The 20,972-nt window shown below is 44.3% G+C and overlaps 1 long non-coding RNA gene across 1 annotated transcript; it reads right to left on the minus strand.

Annotated features, from left to right (window-relative positions):
• Positions 1–2,541: 2,541 nt before the first annotated feature.
• Positions 2,542–18,962, minus strand: LOC137538229 (uncharacterized). The gene is made up of 3 exons (XR_011024713.1): positions 18,895–18,962; positions 7,773–7,930; positions 2,542–2,601 (listed from the first exon to the last, which is right to left on the minus strand). It is a non-coding gene; the product is annotated as an uncharacterized lncRNA (long non-coding RNA).
• Between the last annotated feature and the right edge of the window lie 2,010 nt (positions 18,963–20,972).

A 20,972-nucleotide genomic window follows, 5' to 3' on the forward strand; every position in this document is an offset into this window, starting at 1 on the left:
AATAGCGAATAAGTCCTAAATCAGGGCCACTATAGGACTCATTTCTTTATATACAGTTTCTGTTGCTTTTTACCTTTTGTAGTGGCTATGATAAAGTACTTACTCCTGAGCAGATGTCTGGCTATACAATAAGTAGATCTTACACTCTACTTGGCACTCAGACCTGACCAATTCTCCAGTAAGTAGTTAGTGATATGATACATTAGTAGGGAATAACCATGCTACAATGTGCTGATACAGAAAAGCTTTGTTAAGTCGGCAAACTACAGGAAGTGAATATTCATAAGGTAAACAGGTTTTTTACACTTGATTTCTTTGGGAATTTTATTTTGCTATGGGTAACAACCTGTCACCTGAATATTTTATAACTCTATTCCAGGAACTTTTTATTTTATTTTAATTTTAGTAACTTTTTTTTTCACACTCAAATGAGGAAGCCAGAAGCTGCCAAAACTGTTGGGAGTTTGCTGCTCGCATTGAACGCCACGCTGCCCTGCATGTGCCACCATATGCGGGATTGGAAGACGGCGGATCATCAGCTTGGCATGTCGCCACTGCACTGAGCCGCAGATCATCTGATCCACAGCTCGGCGCATTAAACCATCACAAACTGGCCCTGCATTTGAGATACCTGGATCTGGCTTACAGGACTCTGCTGTTTGGTCTTTGGAATCCCCACCGTTTCCCATGACCACGAGAGTGAGTACATAGGACTTGCAACATCATCAAGGAGTGCTGAGATCTAACACGATTACATCTGCTGGCACATTGATGCATGCTATTGCTATGGCCTTTGGCTTGGTTATGCTCTGCAGCTATCTGTGCTACAGTCTGTGACTCTTTTGGTATGCTATGCTGGAGCAGCCTGGCTCCACCACTGGTAGTTATAAATTCTGACGCTGCATGTCATGTTCTAGCCTTGGTTTACAAATCACCTGGGGGTTGATTCACTATAACAAACAGCAAGCCTTATCAGAGTTAACATTCATTATCAGAGTTAACATGCCTTATCAGAGTTTGGTGTGTCTTATCAGAGTAGCATAGTGAGCACTACGAACTTATGCCTGCTAATTGGCAATGACGAGAGCTCCACTCGTCCTGCCCTGAGCCCCTGCGGGTCTAGTCACTTTAAACAGAATCTGTATTGTTAAAATCGCACAAAAGTAAACATACCAGTGCATTAGGGGACATCTCCTATTACCCTCTGTCACAATTTCGCCGCTCCTCGCCGCATTAAAAGTGGTTAAAAACAGTTTTAAAAAGTTTGTTTATAAACAAACAAAATGGCCACCAAAACAGGAAGTAGGTTGATGTACAGTATGTCCACACATAGAAAATACATCCATACACAAGCAGGCTGTATACAGCTTTCCTTTTGAATCTCAAGAGATCATTTGTGTGTTTCTTTCCCCCATGCACTGAAGTTTCAGGCTGCTCGTTTCTTCCTGCAAACAGCTTTGCCCTTGTCTGTAATTCCTCAATATGTGAAAGCCCAGCCAGCTCAGAGGACGATTTATCCAGCTTGTAAAAGATAAGAGAGAAGAGAGAAGCTGCCCTAATCTAAATAATACACAGGCAGTGTGCATAGAGGGGCCTGGAAGGGGGAGTTCATAGCAGAACCACAACACTGAAGAACTTGGCAGCCTTCCAGACACAGGCTGACAAGTCTGACAAGGGAAAGATACATTGATTTATTACAGAGACTGTGATAGCAGAAAGTGCTGCAGTAAGCCAGAACACATTAGAATATCTTTTGGAACTTGTAGGATGATAAAAAACAGGATGCAATTTTTGTTACGGAGTCTCTTTAAAGGACATTATCCCTGCACTTTGATTGGCCCAATAGGCTGCCTGTCACTTGACAGGAAACCTGACAAGCAGCCTATTGGGCCAATCAAAGAGCGGGGATAATGTCCTTTAAAGTGATTGGACCCGCATGGGCTCAGGGCAGGACGAGTGGAGCTCTTGTCATTGTCAATTAGCAGGCATACGTTTGTAGTGCTCGCTATGCTACTCTGATAAGGCAAGGTAACTCTGATAAGGCATGTTAACTCTGATAAGACATGTTAATTCTGATAAGGCACGCTATTTGTTATAGTGAATCAAACGCCTGGTGTCCAAACTACTTTATCACTGGTGTGATGTTGCAGTGGTTTGTGTGATCTGGTGTCTGGATAATGGGGTGGCCATCCCATGTGCTTTTATTTTAGATCCAACTAAATACATTTTGTATTTTGACTAGAATGTATTGTTTTTTTGTTATTAATTAGTTGGCACATATGTTTCACCATATTTAGACTCATTCTTATTTTTTTATTACATTATAACTTGTTATTTTATCAATAGAATGGACTGAGGTTAGAAGATTTTGTTTTGCTTAATGCTGTTTCTATCCTCCTTAGAGAGATTCCCCCATTCTGTCCTTAGTAACTTTTTAGAGCTTTGTGGTTTTAAATATGAAAACGCATAATCTAAGGACAGGAAATTACCTAGGTACAACAATACAAACTACTCAATGATTCTAACCCTTTTTGCTTCTGTCTCTGTCAACCTCTGTGGGATTTCAACACTTTCTGTCTGGATAGGGCGTGATGAAAATTCCTACAGATGTGGAGGGAGAACAACAGTATAAGTTCAGAAGAAGTTCTAACTGCTCCAAACCATCCAAAAATTGGAATATAAGTTATAGACATTATAGGAAATACTTAACCTGTAAAAGTACTGTAGTTCGGAGGGGTCAGGACTCAAGCATTTGGGTGACAGTCTGAAGTCTAGCGTAGCACCATGCTGCATCTTTAAGTGATGTCAAGACCTTCCTGTACACACACTAGACTCTCAGACAAGCTGGTTTTTAACAGTCAACTCGGCCAAGTTTAATCCAGTGTAGGCAGTTAGCTTTAGTTGTCTTAGCTTAACTACTTTGCTTCCAAAAACTGTTTGTCTTAAAGAGGAACTCCAGTGAAAATAGTTTAATATAAAAAGGTGCTTAATTTTTACAATAATTATGTATACATGATTTAGTCAGAGTTTGCTCATTGTAAAATCTTTCCTCTCCCAGATTCACATTCTGACATGTATTACATGGTGACATTGTTACTGTGGGCAGATTATGTAGCTGTTCTGGCTTTAACAGACAGCTATAAACAGCCATTTCCTGTGTGTGTCATTGTTACATTGTGGCAGTTTGCCCAGAGTACCGTACGGTACCAGAGCCTCTTGTGGGAGGGGTTTCAGCACAAAATCAGTCATACAGCGCCCCCTGATGGTCTGTTTGTGAAAATCATTATATTTTTCATGTAAAAGTAGGTATCAGCTACTGATTGGGATAAAGTTCAATTCTTGGTCGGAGTTTCTCTTTAAAACATGCAATGTTTGCACTGCTTTCCTTGTGTAGAATATACTCAGACAGAATCCCTATAGATTACAGGCTTGTTTGCTTTTCATAGCCTGAGCTCTGATGAGTGCATTGACAGCTGGCGTGTGCTCAAAATAGCTATTTTTTCCTACAGATTCATACTCATTCACCTGTAATGCTGGTTCAGTGCTGTGAGTAATTAATGTGAGTAATTAATCTAGTTGTGGGTACACCTGTCCCACCAGGGCCCATATGCAAGAATTTTTTTCTCCTGCGTTTTCTCCTAGGAGATAATTTTTCAAATTATTTTGAAAATAACTTTTTCGCACTTTGAAATTTAAAAAAAGTACCAAAAATTAGGTGAAAAGGTACTATCAAAATTATTTTGAGAAATTTCGGTACTTATCCGTTAGCCGGGCGCATCCGGCAGGTGGCGCTGTTGTATCGAATTTCAATGTGCTGGGTTGTATCTAATTCCATTCATACTTAGTTAATGTAGTACTGTGTGAATGGAAGCGCTGCAGGTGGCGCTAATTACATTGATATGTTGATAACAATACAGTGTTAATGGCAAGGAATACATTGTATTTGAAGTGGCCGGCACTGGCACTTAATGGAATTCAAATGAAGGCGGCGGCAATGTAACAGATGAAGGCGCCGCCTTCGTCTGTTCTTCTTCTCCCCCTTCGCCCTCTCTCAAGTATACAACCCTGCCAGCTGGGGGGGGCACGCCTGTCCCCCCACAGTCGTTCGTCGCAAGGAAACAAGCAGGATTCCCTGCCGCGACGAACGACTCTGGGGGGAGACGCATGTCCCCGCAGGCTGCCAGCATTGTAGAAGCGAGAGGAGGGCAATAAGGGGGAAGAAGAAGAAGAACAGACGAAGGCGGCGGCTTCATCTGTTACATTGCCGCCGCCTTCATTTGAATTCCATGTAAAAGTGCCGGCCACTTCAAATACAATGTATTCCTTGCCATTAACACTGTATTGTTATCAACGTATCAATGTAATTAGCGCCACCTGCGGCGCTTCCATTCACACAGTACTACGTTGAAGTATGAATGGAATTAGATACAACCCAGCGCATCGAAATTCGCTACAACAGCGCCACCTGCCGGATGCGCCCGGCTAACGGATAAATACCGAAATTTCTTGCTTGCTGGTGGTTTAAAGAGACACTGAAGCGAAAAAAAAATGATGATATTATGATTTGTATGTATAGTACAGCTAAGAAATAAAACATTAAGATCAGATATATCAGTCTAATTGTTTCCAGTACAGGAAGAGTTAAGAAACTCTAGTTGTTATCTTGATGCAAAAAAACCATTAATCTCTACGACTTTCAAAGTCGTGGAGAGGGCTGTTATCTGACTTTTATTATCTCAACTGTAAGTGAACTAATTAGAGGTCATTAGTTCACAGACTGCTCTGAAAGAATCATTTTGAATGCTGAGTGTTGTGTAATCACATATTAGAGAATGATGCAATGTTAGAAAAAACACTGTATACCTGAAAATAAAAATATGAGCATATTTTCTTTGCTGCTAATCTTCTAGTAATTATTCATAGTACACAACCAATTCACTATATCATATATTTTTTTTTCGCTTCAGTGTCTCTTTAAAGGGCATTTTATTGACAAGTTGTTAAAATATCACCTTGGAGAAAATTCAGGAGAAAAAGTGAATTGCATATGGACCAATGTTGTTTAAAGAGAACCCGAGGCGGGGTTCTGACAATGCAATCCAAGTACAGAGGCTGGGTCTGCCTATACTACCCAGCCTCTGTTGCTATTTCAATCCCCCCTATGTTCCCCCTGCGCTATGCAATCCCCCATAGATCACAGACACGCTGTGCGGGCTGTGTTTAAATCTGTACTGTCACTCTGCGTGCTCCCCCCGCCTCCTGCATAGCTCCGGTCCCGACCGCATCCCTTCCCTACAATCAGCGGGGAAGGAAGGGACACGGGCGGGGACCGGAGCTATGCAGGAGGCGGGGGGGAGCGGCATACTGACAGTACAGAGGTAAACACAGCCCGCTGTGACGCACTGCGTGTCGGCAGCATGGCTGTCATTTATGGGGGATAGCAGAGCGCAGGGGGGCTTAGAGGGGATTGAAAAGCAACAGAGGCTGGGCAGTATAGGCAGACCCAGCCTCTGTATGTGGATTGCATGGTCAGAACCCCACCTCGGGTTCTCTTTAAAGCGGAACTGTAAATACAATTTAAGCACAGTGTTCCACTTACCTGGGGCTTCTGCAAGCCCCCAGCAGCTGCCCTGTCCTGCGACGGTCCTGCCCAAGCCGCCCGTTCTCCCACCGCCAGCTCCGTTCCGTTCCTAGCGCAGCGCAGCCCTGCCAAGCGTATCCTTTCTTCGCGTTCCCCTCTGCAATAGCAGGGGACACGAAGAAAGGATACGCGTGGCCAGAGCCGTGCAAAACCAAAACTAGCTGGCGTCTGGAGAATGGCGGCTCGGGCAGGACCGGCGCGGGACAGGCCATATTGTGTTTATATGCAGGTGTTCTTAAAGGATAACTATAATGAGAGTGATATGGAGGCTGCCATTATTTCCTGTTAAAAAATACTAGTTGCCTGGCAACCCTGCTGATCTGTTTGGCTGCAGTAGTGTCTGAATAACACCAGAAACAAGCATGCAACTAATCTTGTAAGATCTGACAATAATGTCAGAAACACCTAATCTGCTGCATGCTTGTTCAGTGACTATGGCTTAAAGTATTCAGGTACATACACACGTCAGATTTTTCCAAACGACCGGATGTTTTTAACGTCCGGTCGTTTGGACGTCAAATCGGGCATGTGTACGGTCGGTTGTTCAGCTGATAAGACTGGATTTGAACGATCCGCCAAGCGGATCCGTCAAAACCCGTCTTATCAGCTGAACAACCGACCGTACACACGCCCGATTTGACGCCCAAACGACCGGATGTTAAAACGTCCAAACGACCGGTCGTTTGGAAAAATCCGACGTGTGTACGAGCCTTTAGAGACAGAGGATCAGCAGGACAGCCAGGCAACCGATATTGTTTAAAAGGTAATAAATATGGTAGTCTCCGTATCCCTCTCGCTTTGGTTGTCGCGGATGCTGCTCGTTTGTCAGTTGTTAGCAGCAGCTTGTTAAAGAATACCTAAGCTAAAAAATGACAGAGCCTGTCAATGAAATACTCACCTCCCATGATGTCTTCTTCGCGCACGATGCGCACACATCTCCTTCTTGGGGGGCGGAGCTCCGCCCCGTCTTCAGGGAGACTGTCAGACGGCGTAATCGCTGTCTATTTACATAGTGCAGTGCTGCGATCAGCCCCTGGGGGACAAGAGAGCGATCGGCTCTCATAAGCAGAAGCCTATGACAGCCGATCGCGTGATTGGCCGGCTGGGGGGAGGGAGGGGTTTGCTGGAAAGAAGTTAACCTTTTCGGGACCATGTTAATGAGATCCTACGCCGCACTTGTGGCTGTTCTAGCCTGATGCGGCGTAGGATCTACGCCGGCCCGCAATTTCCGCTCCCGACGCGATCGTGCGCACCCGGAGGGGGAGATTAAGCTGTCATATGACAGCCGACATCTCCCCCGAGTGATCAGCAGCCATCGCGTATGGCTGCTGATCACGTGATCACTACGATCGCCGTCGGATCGTAGTGATCAGTTTGACAGCTGCGGCGGCAGGGGGGAAAAGAAGAGGATCCACTCACCTCCCTGCCGTTCCAGCGACGATCGGCACCCCCCTCCGCTCTGGCCGGCATCTCCGCTCCGTCTGACGTCAGCGCCGGGTCCCGGCTTGATGACGTCATCAAGCCGCGACCCGGAACTGATTTTCAGACAGAACGGAGATGCCGGCCGGAGAAGAGGGTCCCGTGCGGCTCATCGCTGGAGCCTGGAAGGTAAGTGAAGGCTGCGGGCAGAAGGGGGAGGCACAGGCCACCATGGGGGACACCAGCCACACACGGGATCCGGCCGCCTGACCCCCCCAAACGCGCGCACCCCCTTCCCGCGCAAAATGCCTGGTCCTTAAGGGGGGGTAGGTGGCCGGTCCCGAAAAGGTTAATCAAAGAAAAAGTAAATAATATTAAAAAAAAAGCGAACATAAATATTGATAAAAAAAACGAACAAACAACTGGGGGGTGATCAGACCACACCAACAGAGAGCTCTTTTGGTGGGGGGAAAACGGGGGGGGAAATCACTTGTGTACTGTGTTGTGCGGCCCTGCAGCTTGGCCTTAAAGCTGCAGTGGCCATTTTAGTAATAATCAGCCTGGTCTTTAGGGGGGTTTACCACTGTGGTCATCAAGTGGTTAATGTCTCAATAAATTTTTGCTTAATAAAAAGAAAATTGTGCTGACTCCTGATATTAACAATGAGAAAGTTGAAGTGAGATAAGTATGGAGGGTGCCAGTGTGTACTTACTTGTTTTTTTTGCTGATCCTCTTCCTTTAGTATAATCTGAACCACTAAACCAGACTATTAGGACTATGAAGATCAAGTGGACTGATTCTCCTTTTCATTCAACAACAGATGTTATCTTTCCCCTGTAACTCCACTGCTTAGATGCCTTTTTCAGGTTACTGTAAAATTAAAAATAAATATAAAAAAGAGGTAGTTTTAAATTTACCTTTTTGTGTTCTAGAAGATATTCCAACGTTCTTAAAGAGACTCTGTAACAAATTTTTCAGCCTTAGTTCTTCTATCCTATAAGTTCCTATGCCTGTTCTAATCTGCTCTGGCTTACTGCAGTCTTTCCTAACTGCACTGTCTCTGTAATAAATCAATGTATCTTTCCTCTGTCCTGTTTGTCAGGCTAAAGCTTGATTGTGTGGAATGTGCAGGGCTGCTTGTGATTGGTAGAAGCGATACACACCCTCTGCAGGCCCCTTGCACACTGTGAATGACTCACACACTATGCTTAGCTGAGCCTATTAGAAGCTGGTTAGTTTGTTTGTAAACACTGCCTAAAACTGTTAATTACAAGCCAGGATTGCAGCAGAGAGTGGCAGAAACAGCACAGAGGGGCACAGGAGAAAATAATGAATAGAATGGTATGCTTTTTATTGTAAGAATATTAGAGTACAGATTCTCTTTAAGAGCATTTGCGTCAGTTCTAATAACGTGAAGGAAAGACTATGACACTTACTGTACATGTACAGGTTATTCAGGTAATGCAGTATGGATAAACAAAACTGTTTTGGACATGGTTAGGTATAAAAGGAATGCCATTAGGACGCTAAAGCATGAGGGAACGAAATACAAGAATTGTAACAAAAACCGTGAAAAGGTAATCAAACTTGTTAAACTGGAGGCAAAAAACAAGCGGCTAGTGATAGGAAGTTAATCCCCACAGTTGGGCTCTATTCACAAAACAAAAATTGTTTGAATGTATCCTAAGGGATGCTATATAGCATGGGTTTACTAAAGACATATTGGCGTCAATTCACCAGAGAGGATTTACCAAGAGAAAAAAGGTAGGTAGTTTATCTCATGAGGTATTTTAACACTCTGGAGTCAATTCACCAGTGTGAGAGGACAGAGAGAAAAGTGTTCGATAGCAGGGGATAATGGAGAGATATGCATGAGGAAAGTGTGAGAAAGCAGAGAGTTAGGTTATCGGTATTAATGATTTACATGGGATACTTTTCCTCTCTGTAAGCTTGAAAGTGAATAATTGTGGGTAGGAGGCGGAGTTTTACCACTACGTGACCAGAGTATTCCCGCCTTTTACTGCCGGATCATATCACGAGTGAGTCTGAACTTCTTCACCACCTCTGTCTCAGTAAAATTATCAAGAACTGTTCTCACACGAAAAATACAAGGGGCGATTAAACAGACCCTCCTCCTGCGCCTTCGTCTCCTCATTGCGATCCGCTTGTGGCTGCGGATACGCTTGGGTAATGTATTTCAATGGGCTGGTGCACACCAGAGCGGGAGGCGTTTTGCAGAAACGCATACTCCCAGGCTGCTGCAGATTTTGGATTGCAGAGGCGTTTCTGCCTCAATGTTAAGTATAGGAAAAACGCAAACCGCTCTGAAAAACGGCACTTCAGAGCGGTTTGGCAGGCGGTTTTTGTTACAGTAGCTGTTCAGTAACAGCTTTACTGTAACAATATATGAAATCTACTACACCAAAAACGCTTCACAAAACCGCAAAATGCTAGCTGAAACGCTACAGAAAAATAAGAAAAAGCGTTTCAAAATCTGCTAGCATTTTGCGGATCTGCTAGCGGTTTTTGGTGTGCTCCAGGCCTAACAGAGTAAGCTCAAAAGGCTCCATCTTCCACAGCAGCAGCTGCTGTGTGAAAACCACGATATCTCCAGGTTCATTCAGGGGATAAAGAGATGAAAAAAATAACGAATGGCCACACCCCTTTCTTCCCTGGTGAATTGTGATTTGGAGAAAAACTAACTACTAACTATCACTTATTTATCTCACACTTATCTCACATTTATCTCTTGCATTTCTCTCTGTCGATATTTTACCCTATACTTCTGGAGAATTGGTATTTGGAGATATCACAGGAGGTAAATTACCTCCCAAGAGATAATTAGGTTGGTAACCTCTGGTGAATTGACGCCAATGTCTCGCCAACATGCTTAGCTTTTGCTGGAAATACACTATCAGATTTTTCAGCAGATTTACTGTCCGATCATTTTTCCGATCGATTTTCCAATTGTTTTTACTGATCGATTTCTATTCACTTCTATGAGAAATCGATCTGAAAAATGATGGAAAATCAGATCGGACATGTCGGAAATTATATATCAAACTATCTGCCAAAAAATTCCATGGTGTATTCCCAGCATTTTATGTAGAAGAGAATGCAAATTTAGATCTTGGAAAAGCAATAGATGTAGTATACTTGGACTTGGCAAAGTTTTTTGACACATCTTAACACTAGCCTTGTGAAGAAGATGAGGATACAGGAACTTGAAGAAAATGTGTGTATGTGGATAGAGAACTGGTTAAGAGACAGAAGGTAGAGAGTGGTGTTAAACAAATTATACTCAAAATGGGAAACTGCTAGCAGTCCCACAAGGGTCAGTACTAGATCCAATACTTTCAATTTAGCAATTAATGATTTAGTATATGGAATAAAGAGTTATGTTGATATCCTCGAAGAAGATACAAAATTATGCATAAAATTAAGCATAAAATTAAGCATAAAAGGGACTTATTACAGCAGGATCTCCTCAACATCGCCATATGGACAAGCACATGGCTGATTAAATTTATTGTTGACAAATGCACCTTGGAGCACCATAGACGATAGAAGATGGCATACAGCTGAGAACATCAGAATTAAAGAAGGGCTTGGGAATACTATTTACCTTACAGAAAGAGTGGTTAAAATGAAATATTTTACCAAACAAAGTAGTTATGGCAAATTCTATATCTGCATTGAAAATGGGCTTTGATGCTTTCCTTGCTTTGAAGGACATCCATGGCTATAACTATTTAGGTGGGCGTCTGGTTCAAATCCCAGCCAGGTCACTGCACAAAGTTTGTGTGTTTTCCCTCTGTCTGTGTGTTTTTTTTTCCAGCCACTCTGGTTTCCTCACACATTCAAAAAACATACTGTATACTGTAGATAAGTTAATTAGCTTACCCCTAAAATTGTCCCTAGACTATGAAGGGCATACAGTATGACTATGGTAGGATTTAAATTGTGAGCTCCTCTGAGGGACAGTTAGTGACAAAACTATATACTTTGTTAAACACTGTGGAAGATATCAGCGCTATATAAATACTATATAACAGACAAGAGATCGAACATTTATATTGCGTTTTTCTCCTGGTGGACTCAAAGAGCCACAGCTACAGCCACTCTATAGGCTCTATGGGCAGCAGCAGTGTTAGGGAGTTTTGCCCAATGTTTCCTCTTCTCACTGAAAGGTCTCCTAACTGAATAAAAGCCAATATTTGAATCCTGGTCTCCTGAGTCAGAGGCCCACTGGGGTTCAGCGCCGGCTTTGTGAAGCTGGCCTTCCTAAGGTCAGCACAAATAAAAATTCTGCTGTCATTTTTTTGTCTTCATTTGTTTTTAATTATTGTATTTCAACAATACAGAGTTTATGGCATGTATTACTGTATATATAGTTTGGGGTATAGTACAGAAGGCCTATTTTTAAAGGGACACTGTAGGGGGGTCAGGGGAAAATGAGTTGAAGTTACCCGGGGCTTCCAATGGTCCCCAGCAGACATCCTGTGCCCGCGCAGCCACTCCCCAATGCACCGGCCCCGCCTCTGGTTCACTTCTGGAATTTCAGACTTTAAAGTCTGAAAACCACAGCGCCTGCATTGCCGTGTCTTCACTCCCCGCTGATGGCACCAGGAGTGCACAGCGCAAGCCCAGTATGGTCTGTGTCTGCGCAGTACACTCCTGGTGACATCAGGGGAAGCGAGGACACGGCAACACAGGCGAAGTGGTTTTCAGACTTTAACGTCTGAAATTGCAGAGGTGAACCAGAGGCGGGGCCGGAGCATCGGTGAGTGGCTGCGCAGGCACAGGATGTCTGCGGGGGACCATTAGAAGCCCCGGGTAACTTCAACTCATTTTCCCCCCGACCCCCCTACAGTATCCCTTTAACATTAACTCTCAAGAAACTACACTCACCTGACATAAGTCGATCTCGTCTGTGCCGGATAACTGGGGTTTTACTCTACTAGCAATTATTTTTAATAAAATTCATTTCTTAAAATAAAGGTCAAAAGTTTACTCATCCCTTTACAACAGTACACAGGCTGGGTGAACTTTTGACCTTTACAAAAACTTGAGTATCTCAAAAATTATAAAGATAAAATGATAACTTGTTTCAGCACAAACAGGCACAAAATGTGGCACTAACCAACCCTACCAGTTTCATCTCCATGCGCTGCTGCTGGCGAATAAACTAATTCTGTACAGCACTTTAGGAGCCGCCAGAGGGTGTAATGAGAATTACGGCTATAATGGCGCTCAGTGAGTAATTTGGGCGCTGGCCAGGGGCGTTGCTAGGATCCTAAGAGATCTGGGGCACTTTTGGGTACACCAGCAAAAAAAATGGGTCTGGCCATGCACCAGAATCTGGGTGTGGTCATGGATGGGGCCAAATTTACTTGAACTTAACAGCAGTCTAAGTAGGCTTGCCCAGAAAAAATAAAATGCAGCATATTACATAAATAGGCAGTATCCTAGAATCAGACGCTAGGAGCTCTAGCTTCTGATTCATGCTCAGACACTAGGGGGAGAAGCCCGTAAGAGAATATGTCTGCAGGATCTGGAGACCAAGTAGCCAGTGGTGAGTACTGCCACTCGCTGCCTGGGGGACATCCGGGGCACCCCAGAATAGATCCGGGACACTGATCTTTGGGGCTAGCAACGCCCCTGGCGCTGGCGATAACGAGAGCTCAAATTAGAAAAATAGGGGAAATTCACAAATTCCATATTCCCCCTGAGTTGTGACAACTCGTCAGGGAAATAACATTATCCCCACCCAGGAGTTTGCCTGCAGCAGGGTGAGCTGTCCTTCGGCTTCACCCTGCACCAGAATTTGACAGCAGCCATTTCAAATGTACGAGTTGTGTGGGGGTTTGGTCTCTTTCTGGAAAACAATAATTGCCATTATCTTCAAAACAAAAGCAGCACAAATCTTAATTTTTGCAGTACAAATAGGCAAAACTGTAGCACTAACCAAACACAATGGAATGGGGAATGGGCAGGGGCGTAACTAGAGATCCCCGGGCCCCCCTGCAAAGACAAAAACAATCCGGCTACCCCCCCCCCCCCCCAGGGCCTTTTGTGGGGCATGAGGAGTCGCAACATAAGAGGAGAGCGTGACCTTCCCCCTCCCTCCCTCCCTCACCTTGGGCTCTCCTCTCAGAGCTCCCCTCCTGCAATCTTTAGTGACAGCGGGCAGCGGCGGCAGGATAACACATACCTCCTTAGCCCCGGAGGTCTCCGATGTCTAAGACCTTCATGTCACTTCCTGTTTACACAGGCGCTTTGAGCTCGCCAGGAGAAAAGCGCAATATAAATGTTCTGTGTTTGTTTGTTTGAATATCCCCCCTCCCCACCAATCTGCGGCCACGCTCTCCTCTTATGTTGCGACCCCTCCTGCCCCACAAAAGTCCCTGAGCGGGCCCTAGGGGTGCCCCGGGCCTCCCCGCGGGGGCAGGGGTCGCATCCCCTATTGTTACGCCGGTGGGAATGGGGGGGCAACATCACAGAGATCTCAGCGATAATTTTTTATTATAATTAGCTGCTAGTTCCTAATACAGTCTTATATTTTTTATGGTTAATGTGACAGGATTATAAAACCAAGCCTTCCAGATATAAAAGTTTGTACAGAAGAGCATCAAACAGGTATACTACTGTCTATTCTAGTATAGCCAAAAAGACTTGTCTACAATCTGCCTGTGTGTATAAGGCCTTCCATGAAAATAGCCAGAAAAAGAAAATAGTAGTAAATAAGCTATTTATATTACAAGGACCAAAGTAGTGAGAGGTAAGGGCTGAGCTGGCAAAATTCAGTTTCAAACTGTGCGTTAGTTGAATCAGGCCACGGCAGTGAGGGCTAACTTACCGTGGTAGCCACCACTGGCTCCAGCGTTCCACGCCCTTCTACAGCCTACCGATACTTCCTCTTCCTGCTCCCGATACTTCCTCCTTCCCGCTGTGAAACAGTAAGTATTGGGAGGATGGAGCACTGACGCCAGAGGCAGCAACCAAAGTAAGTTAGCCCCAAATGCTACAGCCAACGTCAACCAGTGCTCAGTTTCAGTTCCGCCGGATGAGATGATCAATAAGATGCAAATTATTTCTTCTTGCATTAAAATTTCATGTAAGTTATTTGCTGCTTGAAACTGCTGGTGGAACAACCAGAATAACTTCTTGTCAATTTTTATTTGTCCTAGTTGAAGCTGCAAAAGATGTACCTAAAGTTTGAATGCAAGGAGAAATTACTTGTGTCTCATTGATCAGCTGAAGATATAGTGTAATTATCCCATTTCATTTTCCTAAAACAACCAGTGCAACAGCTTAAGAACTAGCTTTGCTGAAAGTCCGGCTCCTTCAGGTGTCTTAGGAAAGAAACCGCCTATTCCAGATGACTGAAACAGAAAATCTGGTGTCTCCCAGCGGTAGCTTCTGGTATCCAAAGGAAGCGCAATAAAGTCAGCCAGCTGTAAGCTTCTATTAATGAAGACTGAAGTTGCTGAGAGAAATTGCATAAAGTCTTGCTATTCTAGTCTAGTCTATTTAACAAGCTGAAAAGCATTGTGCTATCAACAATGCAAAACAGAAATTTTCCTTCTTAAAGTGGACCTGAACTCTTGCACTAGACAGAAGGAAAACATATAGAAATGCACCCTCTGTGTAAGTATGTAGAGAGTTTAGCCTGTCTAATTCTACCTCATCTGTGACTAAGTTGTAATTTGATCCCTTAGCTGTGTCAGCTGACTGCCATGGCAGAGAGCTCATTTGTAAACACAGGATGTTAACAATATGTCTGCCTCCATGAAGGCAGGAAGTAGACAAACACACATGCGCAGGCTTCCTGGCTTCTTCCTCCCCTCCGCATGTGAACCACAATATGACACATGGCAGAAGGAGGGGGAAGAAGGCAGGAAGCCTGCGCATGCCAGGAGAGGACCTGTAGGCTTCCTTTTCCGGTGTTGTGTCTGATTACGCTGCCTGTGGATTTGCGCTGCCCCGCATGCGCAGTAGGAGACTGTGCGGCCACAGTTCCTATTTAATTATGCTGCTGATGGTAAAATACTAAATATCTCTGCTTCCTCACATCCTACACTCCCCAAATTTTCAGGGTAGGGAGGGGACCCCCCGAACTACCTCTATGCCTAATTGCAGCCCCCCGAGACCCACTGGTTCCCGAGATAGGTTTCTCTAATCTATCTCCTGAACCAGTGGGGCTCGGGGGCTGCAATTTGGCATAGAGGTCGTTTGGGGGATCCTCTCCCTACCCTGAAAATTTGGTGAGTGTAGGATGTGTGGAAGCAGAGATATTTATTATTTTACCATCAGCAGCATAATTCACTTCACACTGAGCATGCGTGCTACTCAGTGTGGAAGGGAGCTTTCGGGTAGCGCAATCAGACATTACACCGGGTCACCGCACAACTTTTTGTCAGAGTTGCCGGATCCAATGTAATTGATAGTGGGAAGCCCGGGAGCAGGAGCGCTTACATAAGGGGCCAGTAAGTGTCTGCTCTTTACAAAATAGTCGTCGGTATCCTTATATGCATACCCATGGCGTCTGCTCAGGGTCCCTTTAATTCATGCCATTGCTTAATGAGGATCAATCAATCTGAAACAGTCTGTATGCATTATTAAATTATTGTGGCTCTGTACAATTAACAAGCTTACACATCATTGCATTCCAGCTGTTCTAGAGGTGTGTTTTGCTTACAGGGACAACAAAGGTTCATTTGCATATTCAGCAGTGAAGCATTGTGGGAGACATAACATGCTCACTCCAATCTGAATCATCTGTTTTAAGAAGGCAAACTCTTGTTTTGTATAGCATTTTAGTAAGAGGGCTTTTTGGTCCCTTGTAGAGATGTGGCGAACTGTTCGCCCAGCGAACATCTCTGGGGCTTTTACTACTTCCGGGTCGCACTGACCCGGAGTAGTACGCCTGCTCTGCCCGGCGGAGCGCGTCCTAGATCGCGCTCCTGTTGCCGGGCACTCTCTGCGCATGAGCGTGACGTCGTTCATGACGTCACGCACACGCGCAGAAAGTGCCCGGCAACAGGAGCGCGATCTAGGATGCGCTCCGCCAGGCAGAGCAGACGTACTACTCCGGGTCAGTACGACCCGGAAGTAGTAAAAGCCCCAGGGATTTGGAGATGTTCGCCGGCGAACGGTTCGAGAACCGTTCGCCACATCTCTAGACTCCCTTGTAGCCCCTTACACAATCCTAGGAGTTCACCATGAGCTTGCTAAGTGAAGTGTAACTACCAATTTACAGAAAGCTATAAATCTCCCACGAGACTTTATATAAGACTAATCCTAAATTTACAATGAACTAGGAACAGGAACTGAGAACACAGTTTGATGCAGAAGAATGGCACACATCTGTTTTTTTACCCATAAATTCTCTATCCATATCCCTATTCTTAAACTATACAAATAAGAAGCAAGCAATAGTATGCCTTCTCCCTTTGAAGAATTTGCATGTTTGGTATTTTTCCTGCACATCACTTATCATACCTCATTTCTCCTCCGGACCATTGTTTTCTCCCACTTGCCCTTTGCCCTAATGGACACAAATCGTCTAGTAGTCTATACAGTTCAGGAAAAATAGCTATAAAATACAGTCTCAGTGGAATAATTGCTCTGCTGACGTCCATAAAACACGCACATCTGTCCCACACACTGAAGGAACGACGAACTTCCAGAGCTAACCGTCTTATCTATGATTATTTTCTCTAGATAAAAAGAATATTTAAAGAATTTACTTCAAACTAATGGCGATCTACTTACTAATTTATAATTTATGTGTGTGCAGCACAAAGAATGGGATACACAAACCCTCAAAAAGCAAAGAGGATCCCGATCTCAAGCATATACCAAGTCTGTTCAAATGCCTGTTTTCAAAATGAATTAAAAACAGAGACAATGGGCACATATCTCTTCAAACATACAGGAAAGTACAGCAGTGCTATTAACCTACTGAGCGTTACGCCGCTCAGGAGGTTTTGCCAGTTTGTGTTAAAGGGGAACTGAAGAGAGAGGTATATGGAGGCTGTCATGTTTATTTCCTTTTAATCAATACCAGTTGCCCGGCAGCCCCGCTGGTCTATTTCTCTGCAGTAGTATCTGATTAAAACCAGAAACAAGCATGCAGCTAGTCTTGTCAGATCAGACTTATAAGTCTGAACCACTGAAACACCTGATCTGCTGCATGCTTGTTCAGGGGCTATGGCTAATAGTATTAGAGGCAGAGGATCAGCAGGGCTGCCAGGCAACTGGTATTGTCTAAAAGGAAATAAACATGACAGCCTCCATATACCTCTCTCTTCAGTTCCCCTTTAAAGATGTAATTATGGCGATCAAATGGCTGTAAACCCTGTAGCTAGCACTAGGCTAGCTAGTAGAAGTGCCCAGCACTCCCCGATCCCCGCCGCTCCCCCGTTTATACATTTCCCAGCCTGGATCCAGCGATCAGCACAGCCTCGGTCTTCACTATGGGGAGGATCGCACATGACGTCATGCGCAAACCCGATCCTCCCCATAGAGAGACCAAAGCTGTGCGGGGAGGCTGCGCGATCGCTGGATCCAGGGGGGAGGTAATGTATTAACGGGGGGGATCAGCAGCAATCGGGGGGAGCTGGACACATGTACTAGTTAGCCTAGTGCTAGCTACAGGGTTTACAGCCATTCGATCGCCATAATTATGCTTGGGGGATTCCTGGGGCCAGCAAGCGGTATGCCCGACACAGTGTCGGGCATACCGCTAAAGAGGTTAAATGCTGTCTTAGGGCTGTCTCTGCCATTTTGGCACCCCAGGCAAGGCACCTTTTGTGGCTCTATCCCGATGTCGTGAACAGGAAGATCACAACCAACATCAATTGGTTTTGTGAGCATTATTAAAAATTAATAGTTTGCATACAAATAATGTTCGTAAAGGATGCACAAATTATTACCAGGCCATATACATTTCACTGGCTTAATCTCACAAACCATTCCATTAATGATTTTGAGGGATGTGTATCCACTTTATAAACATTATACTGTTTATGTACAGCCTTGATCTTTACAGGTTAGAATATTGTCCTGGAAATCCAGTCACAGTTCAACACACATATCAGGGCTCATTTAGGTGTTAAAATTGCCAACCATCCCTTTCTTAACCTCCTGGGCGTTACGGACGAGCTCAGCTTGTCCAGTAACGCCGCAGTGCATTGCTCAGGTCCTGGTGGGTCGATTTGCATATTTTTTTTTCACTGCACTTTGCTAGCTGCGTGTTTGTTGTGATCGCCGCCACTCTGCCGTGAAAGACGCCCCCCCCCCCCGGCAGACCCCTTGCGCAGCCTGGACAATCACCGCCAGGCTGGATCAGGACACCCCCTGACGTCACGACGTCGATGACGTCATTCCGATCGTCACCATGGCGACGGGGGAAGCCCGTACAGGAAATCCCGTTCAGAACGTGATTTCCTGTTGGGTATGATCACTGGCAGCGATCGGAGGGGTGGGTGGTATAGCAAAGGGGGAAGGGGGGGGGGGAAGCATTTAGCTAACGCTAGGCTAGCTACATGTTAACAAAAAATAAATTAGCTGAAAAAAAAAACAAAAAAAAAAAACCATCCCGCGGCCGTGCGCCGCAATAAATCAAAACGCCAGGGAGTAATGGAATTAGCAGTTGGCTTTAAAAATTCCATAAAGTGCAGTGTGCTAAGACTAGATTCTGTGATGACTCCTCCTACAGTTGTCACCCCAGACATCTGCCTGGTACGCCTATGACTAAAAACAGCCTTGGTGCCCAGGAAAGATAAAATACATTAAAATCCTTAAAATTCTAATGAGAGGTAGCTTACTTCAGTGACAACACAGATTTTCCTTATGCACATATGCCTCACTTCTTCGAGCCATGTTTTCAGTGCCTAAAACATTAACACAGAGAGTGCTCAATACTATACCAACACTAAAGATAATATGACTTAAATGACTATACAGACAATACATATACCTTACAGCTTGGGCGTAGCCAAGACGTGCACCCTTGAGTGTAGGTCCACATGTCTGTATAGATCTATCAAAATACTGACATGCATAAAATATACTTAGTAATGTAGGTCTGCAGGTTTGAACAGATCCATCAAGATACTTAAAATTAATAATATAATATGCATAAAATATGCATATTTGACATTTGTATTACAGTAATGATAATAATATTAATACATACTGTATAATAAATAAAAGCAAATAGGTGAAAATAATAAAAACAAATATAAAAACAAAACACTGTATGTTGGTATTTAATATCTATATTCTCAGAAAGAATTTCTTAAAGGGGTTCTTTCGCAAATGAGGAAAAAAAATAAAAAAGTGGTTTATGCATAAGCTATTAAACATCCTTCTAAAATAGTGTAAAAAGTTTTGTTTTAAAAAAAAAAAAATGAATGGTTTCATCAATACAACATGTAATGTAAACAGTAATGGATGACGGACTGGGAGGCTAATCCATTTGTTAGAGGTGGTTTTTTTTTTTTTTTTTAACTTTCATTTCACAACCATAACTCCTGCCTACCTAGTTTTCAGTGGTATAATCCACTGCTGGCAGGAATCGCCATTACAGCTGTAAGAGCTGAGCTCCGCTGAGCTCCTCAGTATGTGTTTACATTGTTGCTTGGCAACCAGACTCCCGGTCTGTGCAGAGAGTCATTTGTGCAAAGAGTCATAAGCTGCTGGGAGAATCAGCCAGAATCAGTCCCATCTACACTATATGAGTCTTTGTCAGATTCGATTCAATTTGATTTGATTCATTGATTCGATTTGATTCAATCTGACATGTCTGATTCACGATTCGATTCAATTTGAATCAAACTGAATAGAATCATGAATCGGACATGTCAGATTGAATCAAATTGAATCAATAAATCGAATCAAATTGAATCGAATCGAATCTGACAAAGAATCATATTGGTGTAGTTTGAACTGATTCTGGCTGATTCTCCAAGCAGCTTATGACTCTTTGCACAAACGACTCTCTGCACAGACCGGGAGTCTGGTTGCCAAGCAACAATGTAAACACATACTGAGGAGCTCAGCGGAGCTCAGCTGTTACAGCTGTAATGGTGATTCCTGCCAGCAGTGGATTATACCACTGAAAACTAGGTAGGCAGGAGTTATGGCTGTGAAATAAAAGTCAAATGGATTAGCCTCCCAGTCCGTCATCCGTCACTGTTTACATTACATGTTGTATTGATGAAACCATTCATTTTTAAAAAAAAAAATTTTTTACACTATTGTAGAAGGATGTTTAATAGTTTAGAACCCCTTTAACTGAGCAAATAGAAGGTAAAACCTTTGTAGAATGGCAGCTGTATACGACACACACAAGCAATAGAACACAGCAATACATGCATGCAGCTACATTTAAGTCGTCAGCAGGTGCTCGTCAGCCAATCAGGATGCACTGTCATACACCCTTTACCTGCCATACCACATCTAGCAGCCATTAGCATTCAGGTGGGAGGCTTCAGTTGGACGCAAATCGCAAGATTGCGTCGCTAGCAGGACCGCCCCGTGCAGGCATTCCTCCCACAGGGGTCCCTCCCTAACCGCTCACCTGTCTGCCATGTCCTAGAGCTGAAAAAAAAAAACGTTTAAAAACACACGATTGGTTCGCACGATGGCCAGGGGCCCCGGACCAGGGCCAGAGCCTGGGTGTGAGAGGTCAAGGCCCACCTGCACTCCCCTCCAGGTATCGCGCATTGGCCTTGGGGCCCCGGCCAGTGAGAGAGGTCTGCTTGTGTGTGTCGAATTCAGCATTCAGTATGGAGGCAGTGTTGGTGGGTTTTCTGGATGTGAGAGGTCCAGAGCCTGGGTGTGAGAGGTCCAGGCCCACCTGCACTCCCCTCCAGGCATTGGCCTTGGGGCCCCGGCCAGT

This window comes from Hyperolius riggenbachi, chromosome 11, assembly GCF_040937935.1.
Source record: "Hyperolius riggenbachi isolate aHypRig1 chromosome 11, aHypRig1.pri, whole genome shotgun sequence".
In the NCBI taxonomy this organism is placed as follows: domain Eukaryota; kingdom Metazoa; phylum Chordata; class Amphibia; order Anura; family Hyperoliidae; genus Hyperolius; species Hyperolius riggenbachi.